The following is a 23,249-nucleotide window of genomic DNA, read 5'->3' on the forward strand; positions in this document are numbered from 1 at the left end:
TACAGACCCTCTCACCGGCTAGCAATTTATTATCACTCCAGATGTAAACGTATGTCAGGGCAGAAATATTGCAGAACAAAAATCATTATTTAGACATAATATTTAGTTATTTATCCACAATGCTGAATATATGATTAATTCATTTACTTATGAAAATAGACACAGTTATTTGCTCTTACCTATATCTTCTGCTGGGTGGGCTGAGTCTCTGATTTAAAAGTTAAAAAAAAGTTCCCATATAATGTAAAATGCACCTGAAGCTGAAGATCCACCCTCTTCTGTGTTAATCTGACCATGTGAATAATAGCTGAGTGCCATCAGCTGCAGATGGCTATCATGGGACAGCTCAGCTGGAAGACATAAAGCTGCAGTACAGACAGCTGGATGATGTACAGGATGATATAAGCTATTGTTATTTTTAATTACCGTACATTTTAAAAATATTTTCCGCCTGCACATAATGTAGTTTTTAACCCTTTGAGCATAGACGAATGACGGTGGATATAAAATTTGCACCCATTCAATGGGTTAAAACATGTTCTAGCTGCCGTGAGGAACAGAGAGCTAATCTGGCTACTTTCACTCAACACAATAGATGGAGATTGTACAACTTTTAATTACAGAAGAAAATGGAAATGCATAAACCGGAAGACAGATCCAGCATGACACCTAGAGTCTTATGTCCTACATATCACATCAGAGACTGAACCTTTTGGAATAAACATCCCTTATTAAATAAATCTACTTCAAACTGCTTTATGTACAGTTCCCTAACTGTACAATCTGCTCAGTAATTGTGTGTCCTTCACATATAATTTAATTGTTGTGTGTGCCAATGGCAGATTCAATATCATTTTGGCATATTGCAGTCTTCTGCTGCCTCGGTAATTGCATTCTCATGCTCAGTGAAACTGATGAGGACATCATGTCATGGAATAACAACACGGGTGTCAGTTAAGTGAAGGGATGGGGGTCTGTGTGAGTCACGCTTAGTCCTCATCAGTATGAACCCTTGTCCTGACAAACAGCACGTGTGAATAAAAATAAGGTCATTACTGTCGGCAATATGAACACACAATTATATAGTGGCATTTGAAAGGTACTATCCCTTAAATTAAATTCTAGAATCCTCTTATCCTGCAATTCCCACTGAATTTATGCTTCATTTTACATGAACAGTATCTCTAGTACGTATATTCATCTGTTATGTTTCTGTAATCAGTTATAGCATATTTTGTGTGCATCATAGAGTCCAACATTACAAATATCAAATAGTAGAACACCCTTATTTCCATATAACTAATTGCATTAGAACTATACTGCTCTTTTCTGTTGGCTTGATAAAGCATTTTGTAGTATTAGTCAACAAGACACTTCACAGGACTATTTGAATATTAGACTGAGCTGCCTGGCAGCTAAAGGCAGTGAGAAGATGGGAATGAAGCCAGACAACTAGAGAGAATTAACAATGAAGAAAAACATGCACCAGAAATGATGAGCAGAAGACAGCATATGAGCTAGTGTACGTTCTCACAGGGACAGAAAATAATAGATATTGTAGCCTACATAATAGATAAATATACACTGTCCTTTTGATATATTTTGCAACAACTACTTTTTATTTATTACAAAGCATTAAAACAAATAATCCCCATAGATGTGACTAAGGAATTCATTACTTAAACTGAGATGTAAAAATATTAACAATGGCATAAAAGTGTGTAACATAAATGGATATTTCTTAATTTAGCATAGCCTGCAAATATTTGAATCATACCCAATACAATAGACACGGACCTTTGTAGAGATAACTGAATCGGTTAAAAAAAAAGTGATTTTTTGCATCTTTTTTGGTTGCTTGTTGAGCCACTGTAGACAAATTTCAAAAAATATTTGTGACTTTCACACTGATATATTATATAAACTGAGTATATAGAAAGTATAGTTATATTTGTGATATATTAATTCAGAAATTAAATTGATTACTTTTTGTCAGTGTCTGTCTGAAATTACCTTTAGTAGAACCAAGCATGTGCTTACTGTTAATAGCCAGTTTTAATTAATTAAGTATATTATTAAAATAAATTAATTATTTTTTCTAGAAATTGTATTACATTTATGAATCACCTATTTGGAGAGTGAGGCAAGAATAAATAAAGAATGCCAACTCATGGGTGCATGAATCTATCTATCTATCGATCTATCTATCTATCTATCTATCTATCTATCTATCTATCTATCTATCTATCTATCTATCTATCTATCATCATCATCATCACCATTTATTTATATAGCGCCACTAACTCTGCAGCGCTGTACAGAGAACTCATCTCCAAAAAAACGGATTCAGTGCTGCTCAGAAGCAGAAACACAATGTATGCTGATTACAATCATCCTGTATAACACCATTACCCTCATCAACATCAACAATGGCAGATGTAAACATGTTCATTTTTATTTTTAGAACTGAACTACCATGTTGTTTGTCAGGTCTTGCATATTAAAGGAGACTGTGATTTCCATGTGTTAGATCAGGGCTGATGTTTGGAGTGCAGATTGTTTTTTTAATTTTTTTTATTGCTTGGGGTATTTAAACACCTATAAACAATGAGTTTTGGATTTATTATAGTATCTACTGAATAAAGAGAAGGGGGATGATGTGAAAATATGGTCAATTTGTACATTTTGAGAAAACCTACATACATCTATAGAAATCTAATAGATTTTAAGTTACTGTGGAGCTAACTAAGTAGGATTTAGAATAATAAAATAGGCAAAGCAGGCTACCCTCGACGCTATGTACCAAAATAGGGCTGAAGATGAAGATTAGAATAGTCATAAGGTTTATCACATATGTTTTTCCCTAGAACAAATATGAACAATGAGTGATGAAGATGCTGTACGCTGTACGATTCTCTTTATAAGGCTATAGAAATGTGACATTTGTTGATATTTGCTGATTGTCTTTCTTACGTTCCATGCACTGTGAATGGCCTGATACCTCAGGGGCGTAATCATCACTGATTTGGATTTATTCACCAATGGTGAATCTCAATTTTAGTTAAATGGTAGAATCGGTTGGATCAATTTGTCCATCTTTAGTGCTCACAGCATGTGTGACGAATGCAAAAAGTAGAAAGTAGGTAGGTATATATGGTCTGTAGGAAAACTAAATCATTATGATATTACTCTGAAGAAGTTACCTCGAGTAATGAAACGCATTAGGAAACTATAAGATCTTGCACATATGATTTTTCATATATGATATGTTTGAAGTTTGTTGCTAATTCTGAAGAAATCGCTTCTTTGAACTTTGGTGCGGAGTTTCCATCTATTTATTATATGCGGAGGCGACTACTGGTTTAGTGAATTATTTGCTGCCTTTGCTGTCTATGTGTCAGCCCAAACCACTACTTAGAGACAATCTCCATGATATTAAGCCTCCCAGATCTGTTGATGGAGAAAGTGCTAGACCTCTATGCCTTAGTTAGTTGGTCTAACTGTTGTGGAGTAAGTCATTGCAGCTGCACCTGTATTGTTTGCGGAGGAATTGTTGGGCCAGTGTGGATTTCACTGCTTGTTCAGGTGATCGCTGTCAGCGGGTATAGCTGAGGGGTTCTCTCCACTCGGTGAGCCATTATATTGTCGGTGGCACAGTGTTAAAGTGTTGATGTGTCTTTTTCCACAAGCAAATAAAGTGAAAAAATCTTATCCAAAGTAGGGTTTGTTACAACAACGAGTTATTGGAGACCTATTAACATAATATTGGTTCACTCAGATAAGCGACACACTGCACTTCAACAATATGTCAGTCATGAGCTCATGTCTATTGGAAGCGTTGTCTCAATTTAAGGTCAGCATCAAAGTGGGTGCTTCTGTTGAAGACTTTAGACATATACTTGACAGTCTGCTTACCAAGTTCTTTAATTCACCGTTTACCAGTAAATCCACCGGGATTACAAATCCACATTATGTGGCTACTGAATGTCAATTTAAGGATAACAGATTCAGACTGACTATTTATCCTTATTTTGTTGCTTTTTGTTAATGAAGTAATGCTTTACATTATGGCCAGGATTTAGACATACCCGTGGGAGTTTTATAAGTACAGAAACAGCCTCCCTTGTCATTAATGAGATATTTGTATCAAATTTGATGGTTGCAATGAAATTAATGCTCTTGAGACCACAACAGGTTCTTAGATAAATGTATTAGTTACATATGAACACAATTTTTTATTTTTTAATGAGTATGTTTTATTACTGGAGAGTTATATGTGATGTACATGATTGTGGGATTTGTTTAAATATTGTAGACATTTGTGAGAGATTTCATTGCTAACATTTATATTATTATTTAGAGTACAATTTTGGTTCATTAGTGCTGTATTTTTTTTCCTTTTTTGGTTTAACTGTGGAGGGTTGCAACCTCCTGTTTATAGCTGCATGATCATTGTACATATTTCTGATTATTATATTTATTTATTAATGCTGTGCACCATAATCAAAGGGTTTTTCTTTTTCCAGGTAGATGATCTAAGATACATTATATGGACAAAAGTATTAAGACGCTTGACCATTACACCGTCAGGGACTGTAATGACATTGTTTTCAAATACATATACTTTAATATGGAGTTGTGGACCCCCTTTTGCATCCATAACAGCTTTGACTCTTCTTGGAAGGCTTTCCACAAGATGTTGGAGTGTTTCTGTGGGAATTTGTGCCCATTAGAGCATTTATGAGGTCAGGCACTGATGTTGAACGAGAAGGCCTGGCTCGCAATCTCCGTTACAGTTCATCCCAAAGGTGTTCAATGGGGTTGAGGTCAGGGCTCTGTGCGGGCTAGTCAAGTTCTTCCACACCAATCTCATCAAGCCATGTTTTTGTAGTCCTTGCTTTGTCCAAGTTGGAAGCATAGCATTGTCCAAAATAACTTGGCATGCTGAAGCATTATGATTGCCCTTCACTGGAGATAAGGAGCCTAGCCCAAACCCTGAAAAACAGCCCCATACCATTATCCCTCCTCCACCAAACTTCACAGTTGGCATAATACAGTCAGGAAAGTAACATTCTACCAGCATCTGCCAAACCCAGACTCTCCCATCTGACTGGCAAACAGAGAAGCGTAATTCATCACACTCGTTTACACTGTTCCACAGTCCGGTGTCGGTGTGCTTTACTGCACTCCATCCGAAGGTTGGCATTTGTCTTGGTGATGTGAGGTTTGCATGCAGCTGCTTGGCCATGGAAACCCATTCCATTAAGCTCCCGCCACACAGTTACATTAATGTGCTTACATTAATGCCAGTGTAAGGTCGGTGCTTTTCAGCTATGCAATCAGCAGAGCATTCGCAACTTTTACGCACCATGCGCCTTAGCAGTTGTTGACACCCTCTGTGATGTTATGTGGACTTCCACTTCGTGGCTGAGTTGCTGTTGTTCCTAAATGCTTCCATTTTTTAATAATATCACTTACAGTTGATCGTGGAATATTGCAAAGGTGGCATCCTATCAAATTAACTTTGTTTGAAGTCACTGAGCTCTTCAGAATGACCCATTTTGTATAACAACCCATTTTGTATATACAAATGGAGACTGCATAGTGCTTGATTTTATACACTTATAGCAACAATCTGATTGAAACACCTCAATTCAATAATTAACAGGTGTGGCCAAATACTTTTGTCCATATAGTGTATATACATTCAGTGGGAACTTTATCAGGTACATGCGTACACCTGCTTGGAGGAGTAAAAACCCCTTGTTAATGAGAGAGGTCAGAGGAGAATGGCCAGATTGATTTAAGCTGACATCAGTAACTAAAATAATCAAGCTTTACAACAGTGGTAGCATAAGAGCATCTCTGAATGCACAGCACATCGAACCTTGAAGTGAAAGACCACACTGGGTTCCACTAAGTTTAGAACAGGAAACTGAAGCTACATTGGGCACAGGGTCACGAAAACAGGACAGATGAAGAATAGAAAAATGTTGCTTGATAAATGTGGATTTCTATTGTGACATGCAAATGGCAGGGTCAGAATTTGGCATAAACACTAGAAAGAGTCAGGAGCTACACAGAGTAGACACAAAGTACTGCAACCCTGGTGCAGACAGAAGTAACACAGAACAGATAGAAAACACTGCAACATTTCTCGAATCAGAAAATACATTTGCCGACTTGAAAAAATGCAGCTTTTTCTGGAATCATGAGTTACAAATGAAGACTGGAAACACTTGTCAGACAAAGGTGGATAAACACCTAGCTTGAACAGACAAGGAACCACCTATTGCCCCCCTGAGCCACATCAACAATTTCTTGAACATTTCTCTGCATGGCTCCCTCAATTCTTACCTTCTGACATCCCCACCATCATCATGGGGATTTCAACATTCCTATTGCTAATCCACGTTCCAATGCTGCTTCAGAACCACTTTACTTGACCTCTCCCAGTGGATTTAATGTGCTACTCATCAGGATAGCTTTATGTTTAGGGGGGGCGATTTTGCATAATCACGCCCCTCCTTTGCTCTGATTGGCTAGCCTGCGTTAACCCCGCCTTCCGCCCGTGATTGGCCCCGCCCCCTCCCATTGTGGTCGCCGGCTGGGACCACTCTGATTGGCTGGCCCACATTTAGCCCCGCCCCCGCTCACGCTTAGCTCCACCCCTCCCGTTTTAATCGGCGGCTGGGACCTAGCTTTTTGCTGCTAGGGGGGGGCGAATGCCCCGATCGCCCCCCCCTGGATCCGCCACTGATCACTTCCTCCCATTCTAGGTTACAAGACATTTTTCAGGCTGCACCCACTATATGGAATTCATTCCCTTGCATCATAAGACTTTCCTCTAGACTTCAAACCTTCAAGCGTTCTCTGAAAACCCACCTCTTCAAGACAAGCTTATAATATTCCTCTACCACTCTCTTAATCTCCCTAGGTTACCCTGTTACTACCCTCTACACAGCTAACACAAGACAACAACCTAGTTGTGTGACTGAGCATTCAGCCCACTAAATACTTGGTAATCTTTGCATTATAGCTGGACAAGTATTCAATATGATGTAGCACTTACCCTTGTGTATCAATTGTCCCATTGATTGTAAGCTTTCAAGCAGGGCCTTCTTACCTCTCTGTATGTATGTATTACCCAGTATTGTTTTATTAATGTTTGCTTCCAATTGTAAAGTGCTATGAAATCTGCTGGCGCTGTATAAATAAATGTTGATAATGATGATGAGCACGTTTCTGAGAATTGTATCATATAATGCTCAGAGAAGAGTTAATGTTTGGAAGAGGACTGCAATCGTGGTTGTCATAAGCCAAGGGTCTGGTAAGACAGGTAGTGTTACTGGTAAGACAGGAAAGAAGCAAGAACTCTGCTAACTTTACTGGTCTCAGCATTAGCAACTACTGAGAGCAATGTCAATTGGTTCAGCACACACAAAGCTAATGGCATAGATGTAGAGATGATAAGTACAATGGAGATCCAATACTTGTAGTCAGTAATGATCCAGGGGTCTGGTACACTGTATAACATCAGGATCAAGTTTGTAACAGTAAGCATGGTGTAAGGCACTGTTCCCGCATCACTCTCACAGAGCGGGGATGGCTGCCTGCCATTTCCGGCCGGGATAGCCCTGGGGCCAGACAACAGAAACGCAGCTTCCCCAGCCGTCTTTGCATATCCCGACTGCTAGGCATCGGGACACTATCGTCTAGCTTCCTGTCGGTGGTAAGAGATGTGCTGGGCAGCACAGTGGCCTAGTGGTTAGCACTTCTGCCTCACAGCGCTGGGGTCATGAGTTCAATTCCCGACCATGGCCTTATCTGTGTGGAGTTTGTATGTTCTCCCTGTGTTTGCGTGGGTTTCCTCCGGGTACTCCGGTTTCCTCCCACACTCCAAAAAAAACTTACTGGTAGGTTAATTGCCTGCTATCAAAAATTGACCCTAGTGTTTGTCTGTGTGTGAGTGTGTGTCTATATTAGGGAATTTAGACTGTAAGCTCCAATGGGGGAGGGACTGATGTGAATGGGTTCTCTGTACAGCGCTGCGGAATTAGTGGCGCTATATAAATAAATGATGATGATGATGTTACTGACAGCCGTCCTATCAGCCCTCAGGCATCTCTATTTAAACCTGTCCCTGGCACCATTAGGGTGCCAGAGTACCAGTTCTTACCTGCCTCCAGCACTCCTAATTGTTCCTGCTATTGTTGTCCCTGTGTTGACCCAGCTTGTTTGCTGACCATTCTCTTGGATACTGATTTGCTTCTGTTGCACTTCTGTTTTGACCCGACGTGTAACACAACCATTCTCCTGGATAGTGATTTGGTTCTTGTTTCATATCTCAAAGTTCATCGGCTCTGCTCCCCTATTGATCTCACATATTTTAATCTATATTTAACTTTAAGTTTAATAAAAGTTAATTTTTTTTATGACTGTGTGTCTTAAATCTACCATTTGGGTGATATAAAGCAGAACATCGTTTTTCCATTCCTCTGTCTCCTCCTGTAGATGACCATATTTATTAAATGTTATAAAGAGTGATAGGTGTGCCTCCCATAAGTAGTATTTTCTCTTCTTTTTCTTGGTTACTATACATATCTGGTTTGACATTGGCTGCTCTGACCTTCCTCTTGGATCTCCCCTTGGTACCGCTTCTCCTGATTGGCTTGATCTGTATCATTTGACTGCTCTCACAACTACTACACAGGTAACTATCCTGGAGAACCGTGACCTGCTTACCTCTGCCGCCAAGCCCCAACCTGCTTTCGGGGGTGCCTGGTGAAATCCAGGGGTGTGTTAGACTCTACAGCTCCTTGTTTAGTTGCACTAATTAGTAGCTCCATCCAATATACAATCCTGATACATGGTGACTGTAACACAATAATCTGGCTCAGCGTACCAGGTTAATATAGTGTCTAAGGTGCGTCTGGCAATGATGATGCTAGCACCAGGGAAATAAAAGGGCTTTCACTGTAGCTATACGCTGTTTACACATAGAGGTCAGATTAGATAATGGTACAGTGGCTCCTGAAACCCACATCTCCAGTCCTCCTGCATCTGAGCTTACAAGCCAAGCACTAGAATGTATGTGAAATATATTTAATTGGAAGATGTTTAAATTGATGGGCTTTAAGGACAAACCTTACCTTGTCTATCTGGGATTTGACCAGAAAATGTTACGATTTGTGACAACAAGGCTACAGGGCCATTTTGATAAAAAAAAGTCAAGAGAAGCATTTGAACTGAGTACACCATTAGACTTTCTAGTCTTGGAACATAGATAGGCAATTCTATTTCAGGAACTGGGTTTCCCCAAAAAAAAAAGATTATATTTTAAAGAAAGTCTCTCACTATTAAGTTGCTTAACCAAGGTGCTGATAACAACTCATGAGTAAAATAAATAATAATTACTTAACCATGGTCTAAAATACCTAATACTAACCCTTGTGTAACTTAATATAAATGGAAATCCTAAATCTAAACCTAAAACTATCCTATAAAAAGGTCCATTGTCAACCATTAATCCCTTATGCTCACTAATGTCTTTAAACATGCCTGCACGAGTGGCTACATTTTTTTGTGTGCTTTCCAGGTTTTGTTGAACACATGGAACTCTCAGAATATCACCCCCTGCTGTAAAAAGGGGTTCTGTAAATATGGACTTATTTTGAAAATTAAAAACAAGATCTGTGTACATAAACCATCTAAAATATTTGACAATAAAAATATCCAAATATTCTATTTTACTTTTGTAGAGGTCTGCACAATTTGAGAGAGAAAAAAGTTTTTAGTATAAGTTTTTAGTTGGCTTTGTATTTAAATTGTTACTACAATGGTTGTCTACTCCGTTAAATCTGGTTGAAACTGTCAGTAGTCCTTTAAATCTAGAGATTGTCTCCTGAAAAATAGCCCTGTAGGGAAGCACTCACACAAATGAGTTTTATTGTTTTTGCTGTAATATATGTGTTAGTTTTATGACCATTTTACTTCAATGACTTTCACAAGAATTCCTGTAATATATTTTAGTGTAATTTTAGTAAGAACAAAAGGCGATAAAGATGTGTGCATAAATCTGTTGAATTTTAATAAAAATGTTTAAGTTTTAACTGTAAACTGACTTTAGTTTTCTGCATAATCTTGACGACTGACATCAAATATATATAAATGATACAGTAATACAGTTTGTAAAACCAAAAATACTGCTATAGAGATTAGATGGGCAGGTGAATTCTGGACACGTTTGGCCTCATTTTGAGTTGAGTGTAAATTTGCTCCTGGACAAACCATGGTGCTTTCAAGAGTTGGACATGCATTTATTTTTTGTGTATGCAGTGAAATTACTGGCTGTTTTTGCATGTACCACACTAGACAGCTCTATATTTACCCTGCAATTTAGTGTTGAGCTAGGACACACCCCACCAAACTCTGATTCTGTCCACACATTTTAAATTTGCATCCCCTGCTGCAGTGCAACATGGTTTTGCCAATGTGTAAATTTGCTTCTATGTTTTTTTAGCTTATAACTGTAAATTAAGACCTTTATGAAGATATGCACCAATAAGTAACAGCATTAAAACCACTGACAAGTAAAGTGAATAGCATTGATTATCTCGTTAGGATGGAACCTGTCAAGGGGTAAATATTGGGCAGCAAGTGAACAGTTAGTTCTTGAATTTGATATGTTGGATGCAGGAAAAATAGGCAAGCATAAGGGTCTGAGTGACTTTGACAAGGACCAAAATAGTGATCACTCGATGACTGGATCAGAGCATCTCCAAAACGGCAGGTCTTGTGGGGTGTTCACATTATGCAGTGGCTAGTACTTACCAAAAGAAGTCCAAGGATGGACAACCAGTGAACCGGCAAAAGGGTCATGGGCGCCCAAAGCTCATTGTTGTGCGTGGGGAGTGAAGGCTAGCAAGTTTGGTCTAATACCACAGAAGAGCTACTGTATCACAAATTGCTGAACATGTTAATGATGGCTATGGTAGAAAAGTGTCATAACACACAGTGCATCGCAGCTTGCTGCGTATGAGGCTGCGTAGCCGCAGACCGGTGAGAGTGTCTATGCTGGTCCCTGTCCACCACCTAAAGTGCCTACAATGAGCATGTAAATGCTAGAACTGGACCATGGAGCAATGAAAGAAGGTGGTCTAGTCTAATGAATCATGTTTTCTTTTACACCATGTGTATGACCGGATATGGTTGCATTTACCTGGGGAAGATATGGTACCAAGATGCTATGGGAAGAAGGCAAATCGGAGAAACTAGTGTGATGCTTTGGGCAATGTTTTGCTGGAAAACTTTGGGTCCTGGCAATCATGTGGATGTTACTTTGACTAGTACCACCTACCTAAACATTGTTGCAGTCAAAGTACACTCCTTTGTAGAAACGGTATTCCCTGATGGAAGTAGCCTCTTTCACCTGGATAATGCGGCCTGCCACATTACAATAATTCTTCAGGAATGCTTAGAGGAACATGACAAAGAGTTCAAGGTGTTCACTTGGCCTCCAAATTCCCCAGATCTCAATCCGATTGAGCATCTGTGGGATGTGCTGAAAAAAACAAATCTGAGCCATCGAGGCCCCACCTCGCAATTTACAGGATTTAAAGGATCTGCTTCGAACAGCTTGGTGCCAGATGCCACAGGACACATCCATGCCTCAATGGGTCAAATTTGTTTTAGGAGCAAGAGGCTGACCTACACAATATTATGCATATGGTTTTAATGTTGTGACTGAATGTATGAGTATTTGCTTTAAAAACCAGAGGATCTTGTTGATATTTCATAGACAACTAGATTACTAGATTAGATTATAGATCCAATAAAAGGTACATCTATTTATGCAATTACTATAACAGTGGAGTGAGGGGTCGAACTAACGTAGGCCATGTACAGTAAGGGCACTCCGACGCAGATGTGGCCGATTCAAGTCCTGGGTTTCTTGGAAGCGCACTTGTTTTCAGCAGTAACATTTGCACCCACTACAGGTGTCAGGCGCCGCTCGGCGGCCGCCCGCCCGTCTGCATAGCGCGTCTGGTTGGCTAGCAACCAGACGCTTCACTTCCCCTTCCGCCCGGCCGGCCAGCTACAGATCTGCAAGCGTTCCCATTGCTAGACGCTGCATGAAGATAGCGCTACGGCGCTAAAGGATGACATGCGCTACGGCGCTGCAGCAATGACAGTACTACTAGTACTGAGGGCATTGGCTAGCAGCACTATTTAAGCCTCTCTGACCCCACCTCCTGTGCCAGAGTTTCAGGTCCTTTCCTGTCCTCCAGCGTTCCAGTGTTCCTGTGTTCATCTGTTTCCTGACCTCTTTCCTCCCTCCAGTCTATTGCCGTTTGCCTGTGACCATTGTGACCCGGATTGCCTTTACTACCCTTTTGGATCTCCCTTTTGTACCTCGCTGTCAGAACGTTATCGACCCGGCTTGACTCACTACCCCTTCGGATTCTCCTTGTGTACCTGCATTGTCCGCACCATTGCCGAACCGGCCTGTCTGACATTCCTCTCGTACTTCGCTATCTGACTCGTGGAAGGACCGCGACCTGCGTGTTTCCTGCAGCTAAGTCCATACCTCCTTGCGGGGGTCCCTGGTGAACACCAGGGGCACGTTAGACTCCGCACCTTCCTCCGAGTAGTGCCAACGATAGCAGGTACGCTATACTAGTCGTGACAACAGGGCTCCTGTAAATGTTAATTGATACTGTCAAAGTCAGATAATTGGATATGGTCATTTCAAATTAACATCTATCAATCCGATTGTCTATGTCCGAAATTATGCGAATAGCACGCTACGGCGTGCAGGAGCGTAATCAACCGCAACACGTGCAAACAATTATACACACATTTACACATACTTTTGTAATTAGCTCACATTAAAAGTAGTTGCAACACATTTATTTGTACTGAAATATAGCAGAGTTTATGGAGAAATATTATAATGTTATATACACGTTAGTGAGATCTAAGGTTCAGGTCACAGAAAACATATCATGTCTGGTATAATTCTAACACCCTATTTATCCGCAGACGTCTGGTTCAATCGCCGAAAGGATCGCCCCTTGCGTATGCTAGTTATGGATTATAAGTAATAAATGATCATGCATGGTTTTGTGTGTGTAATGCTACAGTTTGAACTAGTTCTTGGCGGGAAGATTAAGTATGCATCTTCTGGAGAGCTGACCCCCACCCTTGGATGGCATCGTTTGAACTGGCCAATGACCTGCATTACACTGGACCTTCCTGAAGCCTGAACCTATGGAAACATGCCAAATCATCTGTATTGATTTCACTGTACCACTGACTGTATATAAGCAGGGGCTCTGGGACCAGTATTCAGTCTCTCTGACCACAGACTTCAGGACTGAATTACTGTATACTGGATCCAGGGCACCTGCTAAGTAACGGCTGTACTTATTTTATTTGTATTGTTACTCTGCTACTTTTTGCTTTTAAATCACATTGTGCTTTGGAACCACATGACTGGAAGTGGACAATCGTTATTGAATAGCGACTAGACGCTCATAACAATACTGATGACTGTCTCGGCACAGTCTGATTTAAAAAGTATGAGTGCCACTCGCTAGCACAGAACAACTGTATGCAAATAAGATAGGCTATAAAAATGCATTATATGTACACTATGCATTGAAAGAATGTTTATTTATGTAATTTTATTAAAAAAGATAAAATTATTATTTAAAATATAATATTTATATAAATGATTATGCTGATAACAGTTATTTTATTTTGTGACCAAATTTTTTTTGTATGTGTTGTGATGTTTTTTTATTGTACATACACTTGTGAATATACTGCAGTCTGTTATGTGCGTCTACGTATGGCAAGTACTGTGTAGGCATAGCGCACTTGCCATATGTAGAAGTATTTGTACAAATGCAATTTACGTGAAATTGGTGTTCGGACTTGATCAATGCCCTCAGGGTACAATCTTTAGATTGAAGATTGCTAGCATAATAGTGCTAGTTAACGCTGTTTACAAAATACTTGCCTATTTTTCCTACTTCGCTTCTGGGAGATCCGGCTTTTAGGTAGGAAGAGACCAGGTGCACAAGGCTTTACGACATGAAAAGTGGGTAGAGCAATAATGCTATCAAGCAAGGCCCACCTCAGCACACCCTGGGTGGCTGGGGGAAAATTGGTGTGATTGCATCGTCATACCCCTCCCACTGGGGTGGACAAGGCATGATTATGCATTTTGTGGCAAGGCGCTACACACCTTGTAGCGGGTATGATGGAGAATTGCTTGCTCTCTCAGGAGTCTGGGTCTCCTCTAATTTGGTAAAACATTTAAGTTATGAATAGGTAACCCTGATGCAGGGCTCAAGATATATGAAATTGTCATTACTTTGGCTGTTTTAGGTGACAAGTGTAACACCTGGATAGAGCTCTTACCTGTATAAAGGAGGCTGGGCCCCATTGGTGGAGGGGCAGGGCAGGAGGAGCCACTGTCTGGGGACAGTGCAATACAATCACAGGGGGCGGAGACAACATCCTCCAGCATGTCAGGGGGGCTGAAAGGCAAGTGACCTGCTTTGTAGAAGCAGTTTGGTGCAAAGCATGAGAAACGGCCAATATGTGAGTATGGTCAGCACAATGCTAGCTGTTGGGGAAGGAGAGGCAACACACTAGATAAATTTTTCAGAGAGTCACACTTATACAATAAGAGTGAGTAAAGAAAAGGGAGCAATTAGAAAGAGGGGCACAGTCAGGCTGCCAGAGGGGGAGATGCCAGAGAGAGTGCTGCCAGACAGAAAGCTGCTATAGAGAAAACTGCCAGGAGGAAAGCTGCGAGAGAGAGCGCTGCCAACTTTAGAGGAAAAGCCTTCCAAGGTCCATCAGTCTCAGTGGCGCACGCAGGGGGGGTTTATGAGTCTCTAGAAACCCCCCCCTTCCGCTAACTAAGTGGCCACTGTCCTATACAGCAGCCGCGGCGCTGTCAAAGAAGCGTCCGCGGCGGTGCTGTATTGTATACAGCACCGCCGCAGACGCTTCTTAGACAGCGCTGGCGAAACGGAGCTGGGTTTTTTTTTCCGGTCGGCGGGGAGAAACCCCCCCCCCTGACAATCCTCCGTGCGCCCCTGAGTCTTGCTGTCCAAAAGGAGTCCAGATCTGGTACAGGTGATCCAGGGTGTCCAGATACCTGCTTTTATTGATCTTTTATACTGATTTTTCTTATTGTCATTTAGTGTGTAGCCTTATATTCTTCTGAAAACCATAACCTAAGCCACTTTCAACTATCTGAGGTCTAGTGCCTCTTCTTCATCATTATCCATTGATCCATTGATTTACTGGTCTGATCGTTTTTTAAGGTATACTAATAAATGTGCCAAGTGGTTTGTCCCTTTTATTTTGTTTGTGTGTATTTGAATAGTCACCAGTTATTCCTCTTTGAGTCAGATAAGGGTTTCCCAAGTCTACCCCTGATAGACATTGCAATAGAAGAGCAAGAGCATGACTCTGGAGGAGGCACAGCATCAGAGATCAGGCGGAATTTAGCTATAACTACAATAACTCTACACCGGTACAGTCAGGTACCAGGGGATACACAAGCAAAGGCAACACTGATATACATTTAGGGCCTGATTCATTAAGGCACATATTCTGAGTGCAACCTGCACTCCGTAATCTATGCACGTGTCACAGACATGCGTATTCTTAAACTCGTCAAGGAACGAATTGCAGGATGTGTAGCACGATGAATTCATTGGTAAGCTGGTTACGTAATGTAAAAGTGATGCAACGCATTCACGCGTCCGCTGACGAAATAGAGGGGTTTCTGTCTGTTCTGCCCACGCTCATTAGAGTGTACTATGTATTGCTAATATAACTAATAGTTCAGTTCAGTTCAGTTGCGTTGTGTTGGAATTTGATATGAGTTGATTTCATAATAAATAGCCTTGAGTTTACTGTGCAGGAGAGTTCTCAGGTAAATACAACATTATGTATATATAATGTAAAACCAAAACCTTAAATAAAGTTGCATTTACTTAAAACTCTCCTGCACAGTAAACTCAAGGCTATTTATTATAAAATCAAATTAACTCAAATCATCTGAACACAACTCAACTGAATCGAACTGAACTATATATTGTAATTTTCAATGTATTATAATATACATTTAAATAATATAAATAATATATTTACAAAGAGTTTACTCCGCAGAGGAGCTGATTTTGCATCATCGTCCAGGGTTTTGGTTTAATTTGAATCTAACAATGTATTACAGATGACAGACCCTTCATGTAGGTGACCAATAATGTGTGTGTAATTATGGCATTAAAAATGATGTTTACACTTGTGTCTGTGTTGTATTTACATTTTTAGGGCACTATAGGTCCCAGCATGACCTTGAAGCCATGGAATATACTTGTGCTTGTAGTACTAGTAGCCATCCTGGGACCTATGGTGCACCAGGGACAAAATACTTTCATTTATTATTATTATTATTATTATTATTACTACTACCCCACAAACCCTGCTCAGAGGTTAGGAAAGGGCTATAGTGCTTTCAGCACAAGGGTGGGTTGGGTGGAGGGCCACATCGCCCTAGGAAATGCAGCTCAGTACTGACTACTCTGGGGCTGGTTGCCATTATGGCAGGGTGACCCTATGCTGCAGGAGGCAAAGCCTAGTGCTGGTAATAGTGAAATTGGGGTCAACCCATGCTGTATTTTTGTTTTTGACTTTGTCTGTAGAAATGTAATGATTTATGGCAAAATTGTGACTGGGTTCCATACGATGATAATGTCATAATGGATTTAAGACCATAATGTGTGTCGAAAGGAAACAATTACCTCTTTCAAACTGACATTGTTTTAGATATTGGAAATGTTTGTCTGCCTGTGTCATGTGATGCGGCCGCGTCATTGCTCAGGTAGCTGCGAGCTTAAATTCCTCGAGCAATTACCGTATTAACGGTAAGATTTTTCGAGCGCTCGTTTTGCAACGTTGACAATTGAATACGCCCCTTATAGTCCAAAAACACAAATTTGCATTGAATGGCCTGATTCGTTATGAAAAGAAAAGGGAAAAAAGGATTAACTTTGCATGTTCCATTTGAGGGGGAAGTAAATTTAAAATGTGATTGCAGATTTATAGTTGGGGTATTGCATGTCCGAGATTAGCTGTAAATTTTATTCTAAAAAAAAAGCGAAAATCAAGTTAGCTACCTTAGAAAACAGGCACATTTTCACTTCTGTGCAAAATAAGAACCAAGCCTTTGCATTTTATCATAGTTTCTCCAGGAGAAACTTTCCTTTTATTTTCAGCTTACTTTTTTTTTATGAATCAAACCCTAGGTGCCTATTTATGGCAAGCAAAGCTTCCTAAATTTGGTTATTTGCAGCTTGGTTTAACCATGTGACATTGGAAACGTCGCTAACTTTGTGTGCATATTTCTATTTTGTATGAGCATGTCCAAAATCATGCAGGTTTGTTATTTAAGAAACATGGTAGACTGACATTATTTTCCTTTATGATGTGCGGAAAGTCTGCTCTTTATGGGCACAAGGGACACCTCTTCGAGTGGCAGATCTATAAATTGTCTGATTCACAACAGGAACTCCGTCAGCACGACCTTCAGTACACGACTAAAGGTGGCTTGAGACATCCCTACTGTGACTTTGACTGTTTTCTGGAATAATCAAGTGGCGCAAAAGTGCAGTGGCACAACAGGCTCTAGGGTACTCTGCACAATGTGCAGGATGTCCATGATGACTTGAGGAGTGAGCTGACAGCGACGGACCACCTCAGCATCTGACATCCCAAAGAGGCTGACATGTGGCCTGAAGAAACGATCCCTGGGCTGACGATGTTGGACCAGTTGCTAGTTTTGGAGGGGTGGACACTTGTCCCCCTCCTCTTGAGAGGCCACCCCCCGCTGGTTAAGGATTTCCTCTGCATCACAGAATGGCTAGATGTGAGAAAGATGGATGAAGTGTGCAAATAAATAAATTAACTCATGCCTTGCAACCTTTAAAGAGTTAAAACATACTTATACTTACAATTGGCCTCATGAGGCTCATTATAGATCTATTTGAGGGGTGGAGAAATTTCTTTTTTGTAAAGAAAAAGCATAAAAGCATATTTAAAACAACTATCACAAGTAGTATGGAGTGCATGAGACATATCATACATACCTCTTAAGATAAATCAATTAACTTTACCAAAGAAAAAAACAACAACCAGTCACCTACATAACTACCATTATAAACTCCCAAAATGAAATTTTACATCACTATGTTTTTTATGATGGTGTGTAAGGAGAGAAGTGTATTCAGGTGTAGGGTTCACACGTGAATTAGAGGACATGAGTGTCAAGCTGTGTTTATCCAGCGCTGTCAGCGTGGACTTAAACTAGACCCAGAGCTGGTGAAAGATTTACATGTGATGATAAGTAAATTTCTGCACGTGGCAGAGTATCATTCTCACGTAATTGCAGGTAAACGCCTACTTCGATTACGTTTTAGGGGTGTCAGCCCATCACACACCCCTTTTCTCTCCCAAAGTCACAGAATGTCGTAAGTGCTCCTTGCGCCTGCTTTCTCATGAACATTGCATGTGTATATGACCATATCTCCGTGTTTCTCGGCCATATGTCCCAGTTCTGGACATGCGCACAGTGATTTTCAAAATTGAAAATAAAAATTGGCAGATACGTGCCTTAATAAATCAAGCCTTTAAAGTACATTTATTGGCTGTATTCGGTTTTAGGATTAACACAAAATTGTAGTCTAACAAATGATTGCTTGAAACGCTTGATTACACATGTACACTACTGAAGATTTTTTTTTCTATTGTACAGCTTTCAATACAATGTGATGTTATTCTTCAAGCTCTCATCTGCATTGGAAGTGAATGCTCACTTACAATGTGTATTTCTGCAGAGGAGAATGCCTGTTGATTAAAGCTAGAATCTTTAAATGGGCACTTTTTGATGAAGCTTTTTCTCTCATACCTATACTAGGAGCAGACAGTCATAATGCAAAATCATATTATGTCTAGACAGTGCAATATCATACTGCAACATTCAGAATAATTAAATATTGCTTTGACTAATGAAATTCATATTTGTATAGCATTCTCATTTTTTTTTAGTGTGCTGCAAATATATTAGTTATTTAGTGCAGTAGAACACGTTGTCACATATGATGTATCCATATCACTGTTTCCTTTTTAGTAAACTTCATTAAAGAACTGGATTTATCTTGGGGGCAGATCAAAAGATTTTTAATGCTGTCACTGACTGTGTGATTAGAAAGTCTCTCAATGAATTATTTCTGCTGTTCCTGTCTCATAAACATCATTTATTCAATGAACTCATAAAATGATATATTAACAAATCATTGTTCTCACTGCTGTAGACACAGGGGGCAGAGCTAAGAATTAGTTTTCTTGTCGATTGCTATATGTCTTTCTGAGTCTCATAGGACAGAGCATTTGCTAAAGTGGAAAAGGAAGTAACAAGAACATTACGCTATGAACTGAAGTTTAATGTGTATTTATTATCATTTATTTATATAGCACCACCATATTGCAGAGAAAATGTAATAATTCACATCAGTCCCTGTCCCCATGGAGCTTACAGTCTAATTTCCATGTACACATACATTTGGGTCCATTTATTACCAGCCATTTAACCTTCCAGTACTGTGGGAGGAAACCAGAGCCCCAGAGGGAACCCACAGAAACTCGCCAAGAACATACCAATTCCACATGGATAAGGTCCTGGTGGGACTCAAATTAGTGCTCCCAGGCTATAAGACTGCAATGCTAACCACTGAGCCACTGTCCTGCCATGATTTCTAATTAAATACAGATATTTCTGCATTTTTATGTGGAAGTGGCTTTATTTCAAGACCAATGAGCCCTGACATGAGTGTTATATTCCATTGCATATTTTTGTTGAGGTGAAACACGACAATGCTGAACCATCCTTCAGAGCCCCCTTGATCTGATCCTCTGAGCAAGCGCAGGTCAGGTTTTGTGCTGGGAAGTCCTGTTTTGGGCTTTCAATCCAGCACTAAATGCCCAAACAGGGTTTGTGGTTAGGTAGGGCTGTCAGGACCTTGAACATAGGAGTTTAGCTTGTCCAAACTGTATTTAATATTGCTTGGATTTTGTTGTGCTAACCATGTATTAGGCACTTCCTATCTTTTCTTAAATGTTGCATGGTGGGGTTACTACTATTGTGCAAACATGCTTTTTGTTTTTGTCTGCTAAAATGGCTCCTTGCCATTGCTTCTATACACAGGCAACAGGCACCCAGTGAGTCACATTCTGCTTAGTAAACATGCTGGAGCCACACGTCTGGGTGCCTGCAGGACTGGGGCAGGTCCACAAGTAGTCCCTGGTAAGTGAGAACGTTTGAGGCAGGGTAGAGGGGGTCTCTCCTCAGGACAGTGCTGACTAGAAGCCATCACTCTTGCCAGACTGGTCCAAGATCATGCCTGTGTGGACATCAAAACCTCCATGGACTGTGCTTTCTTTGTTTACCTGCAAAAATCAGTGTGACAATGAGCTCAGTCCCATACCACATGGGTAGATGAGTAACTGGGGAGGCTCATCAGCTGGGATTGGTCATCGAAGTGACTGAGACAAAGATGCTGGTGAGGTACAGAAGTATGTAGTTCGCAGTGGTGTAGACTCTGGCACTTTTGGGTGCCATACATCGCCATTTAGTTTAAATTGAAGCCTCAAACTGCCCTGGCAATGGGTGGCGGTTTCAAAACGCCATCAAACTAGATTCTTAGTAAATCTAGCCCTTAGACTTAGTAGACCCATGGCATATTCACAATCCCCTTCAGAGAGAGTACACCTCCTACTCCCACCTGCAGGGAACCCATTCCCGTATATACTAGTTGTTAGTTTTCAAACATCTTTTTCACAAAATTAAGATCACCTCCATTAAAGATATAATAGTCTCTGACTAGGCCCATATTTATCGCTCTGAAACTTGACACACCTAAGTACTATTAAAAAAAACTGTAAATTCCTAGGTTATATGTTCCGTTCTGAAACCTTCCATCACTTTCTTCAAGCCACCTGGCATAACTTCGTTGATGACAACATTGAACAAGCAGTCCTTAGGGAACATGTTCTATCCTTCATTCATAACAAAAACAAAGAATTTACAGGCATATTCACTGACCTTATAGCTGCCCTCACAACAGCATACCAACTGTATAAACAGCATGACTCCATAACTAACAAAACCAACTACTTATAAACCAAAGAACTATATGATACTCTTCTCACTGAGAAGGCACAACACAAATGCGATTATTATAAAAACAAATTTCACAGATGGGACAATAAGTCACTCAACTCCTAGCTAATCTGATGAAGGGCCCATAACTCCACCCCTGAGTTATACGCTTACAACAAAATGACATGTCTATGTCAGGAGCCATGGAGGCCGCGGGCACTGCCGCGACTCTCCGCCCCTGGTCCCTGGCGTCCCGGCCGTCGCTATGATGACCGGAACGTCACTTCCGGTCCCGACGTCCCGGTTGCCTAGGCAACAACCGGGACGCCTGTATTTACCTGTCGCAGCGCCCGGCCAGCTGTCAGATAGCCGTGCGCGTAGGGGTTCTTTGTCTTATCCAATAGTGGCTAATTTAAGGGGAGCCTATTACTCACTACTGGCTGAATGCCAGGAATTTATTATGCAGCACCTGGCCAATTTCTACTAGCTGGGCACCTTTACTCTCATTGGCCACTAGCAATTTATCAATTAGTGTGTCACTCACCGGACTGTTAGTGCCTCTAGGTTGGGACATGGTCTCTCTCGCTCCTGCCGGCGCCTCTCCTGAGCCGCGGCCATCCGCCATCTTGACTAAGATTGCGCATGTGCAGAAACCCTGAACTGTTAATACCTCGCCTCTAGTCTCATTGGTTAATTAATCACCTCTCAGTACTTAAGGCACCTGTTGCCCTATTACCTATGCCTGTTCTTGGTTCTCATTCCTTGAGACTCTGAGGTGTTTCCTGTTTCTGCTCGTGTTATCCGTTTGCTCCTGGACAAGTCTCCTCTCCACATCGGTAGTAGAACTATCCTGCTGCAGACTACTCTCGCTACCTCCGTTACCTGCCTGCTTCTGGACAAGTCTCCTCTCCACATCGGTAGTAGAACTTACCCGCTGCAGACTACTCTTGCTACCTCCGTTACCTGCCTGCTCCTGGACAAGTCTCCTCTATACATCAGTGGTACAACTTGCCTATTGCAGACCACTCACGGTGCTCCGTTACATGCCTGCACCTGGACAAGTCTTCCCTTCACATCAGTGGTACAACTTGCCTATTGCAGACCACTCACGTTACTCCGTTCCACGCCTGCACCTGGACAAGTCTTCCCTTCACATCAATGGTACAACTTGCCTATTGCACACCACTCACGTTACTCCGTTCCATGCCTGCACCTGGACAAGTCTTCCCTTCACATCAGTGGTACAACTTGCCTATTGCAGACCACTCACGTTACTCCGTTCCACGCCTGCACCTAGACAAGTCTTCTCTACACATCAGTGGTAAAACTTGCCTATTGCAGACCACTCACGTTACTCCGTTCCATGCCTGCGCCTGGACAAGTCTTCCCTTCACATCAGTGGTACAACATGCCAATTGCAGACCACTCACGCTATTCTGTTACACACCTGCGCTGGACAAGTCTTCTCTATATATCCGTGGTTAAACTTACCAGCTGTAGACCATTCATGTTTCCTTGTGATATAGCTACTACTCTGTATGGTACCTATTAGCTGGACTAAAGTCTACAAGTGCCTCTGTATTGTGGCTGCAAGTCGCTGACTTTTCTACTATATTATTGATTGGTCTTTGCCTAACGTTATCCAGTTATCAAGTACTGGCCTGCTATATGCTACCTGCGTGCTAAGGCACTTGGACTCTTTTCTCATTTTATCCTGTTTACTAAACTGCTGTACCATCACAGTTCCACGGTGCCAAGACTCAGCATTTATACTATTGACATTCCTTTCCTCTATTCTACTGTATGGTTCCACTGATTCACCACACTACCCAGAGGTCCGCACTTCTGGTAAGTGTAGCTACACCTGGTGAATTCTGGGTAAAACTCCTTTGCCTGTTCCTGGATTCTGAACCTGTGCTAGTGACCCTGATCTATTGCCTGTACCTGGATTCTGAACCCAGATGATGCTAGACTTATTGTCCTACCCAAACTTGGCAAGGACCCT

This window comes from Mixophyes fleayi, chromosome 1 (genome assembly GCF_038048845.1).
Source record: "Mixophyes fleayi isolate aMixFle1 chromosome 1, aMixFle1.hap1, whole genome shotgun sequence".
Classification (NCBI taxonomy): domain Eukaryota; kingdom Metazoa; phylum Chordata; class Amphibia; order Anura; family Limnodynastidae; genus Mixophyes; species Mixophyes fleayi.